Consider the following 1414-nt stretch of genomic DNA (forward strand, 5'->3'; position numbering starts at 1 on the left):
TAATCAAGGTCATTTGTACATGTAGGTAGTGGTAAAGTGACTATTATACTGAATTGAGTTGTCACAGCACCTCTTGGCCAGGGTGTGACAAATGCACGCAAATGTTTACCTAGTTTTTAATACATGATAAAAAATAAGCAAAGGTGTACCCTGTATGGTGAGGCTTTCAATCACATTGATGAAGAAATACACTAATGATGCTGTTGTAGCATCTTTCGTGACACCAACCCACCTTGGCCATGTTCAGAGTGGCTGCAGATCAGACCTTTCTACACCCCTCTTCCCAACAACTAAAGGTCTCAACGTCTACTGTCTCCCCCACCTGCCCCCCCCCACTCCAGCCCCCAAGCCTTCTGAGACCTGGGGCAGAAAGTCACAGGAAGGGCAGGTACAGACAAGACTCCTGCATTTCTCCACACATACTCTCCTCTCTCAGACCAGATGCTCACCTTCTGTCACAACACCCCTTCCTTCTCTCCTTCCCAAGCCTTACCATCCAGTATGGTTAAGTAACAAACAGATCTGTTAATAGCAATATTTATTGGCCCGGGTGAGATCTGCCTCTGGAGATAAGTGTTAGATATTTGACTATGGTGCTAAAGTATTGGTAGTTTATTCTTTGGAATTGACAAAAGTGATAATTCACCAAAACAACCGGATAGATATGCATGATCATCCCTCCAAATCCCCCCCTATTTCTCCTACCACATTATTATGATGTTGGTTGATACATGGAGGGGGCGGCGCAAATACCTATCTACAATATGGTCTGACTGCGACCCGCATCCTCTGAACTGCACCCGAGTTGAAACACCCAGGGAAGCCCTGTCACCTCTTCTATTGGCTCCTGGCTACTTCCTTGTTCTAGCAGGTTAGGATCATTATTAAAGGAGATTAGAACTAAAGTAGCAGGTTAGGACAACTAAAGTAGAAGGTTAGGAGATCTAAAGTAACAGGTTAGGAGAACTAATGTAGCAGGTTAGGATAATTAAAATAGCAGGTTAAGATAATTCATGTGTCAGGTTGGAGATCTAAGCGGGATAGGAGAATGAGGTTATGGTTAGGAAAAAGGGTTAGGCTTTGCTAAAATGCTACAAGGAAGTAACAGGTGCAACAAGGGAAGCAGGTAACCTAGCAGTTAAGAGTGTTGGGCTAGTAACCAAAAGGTCGATGGTTCGAATCCCTGACCTGACTAGGTGAAAAATCTATCGATGTGCACTTGAGCAAGGCATTTAGCCCTAATTACTCATGTAAATCACTCTGGATAAGTGCATCTGCTAAATGACTCAAATGTAAGTAGCCAAGAGCCAATACAAGAGGCGGCGGGGGTTCCCTGGGCGTTTCTTACCGAGTCTTGTTGTGGACGCGGGTCGCAGTCAGACCCTACTCACCTGTGAATGATAAAGTGGGCGGA

This window comes from Oncorhynchus gorbuscha, linkage group LG26, assembly GCF_021184085.1.
Source record: "Oncorhynchus gorbuscha isolate QuinsamMale2020 ecotype Even-year linkage group LG26, OgorEven_v1.0, whole genome shotgun sequence".
NCBI classification, from domain to species: Eukaryota; Metazoa; Chordata; class Actinopteri; order Salmoniformes; family Salmonidae; genus Oncorhynchus; species Oncorhynchus gorbuscha.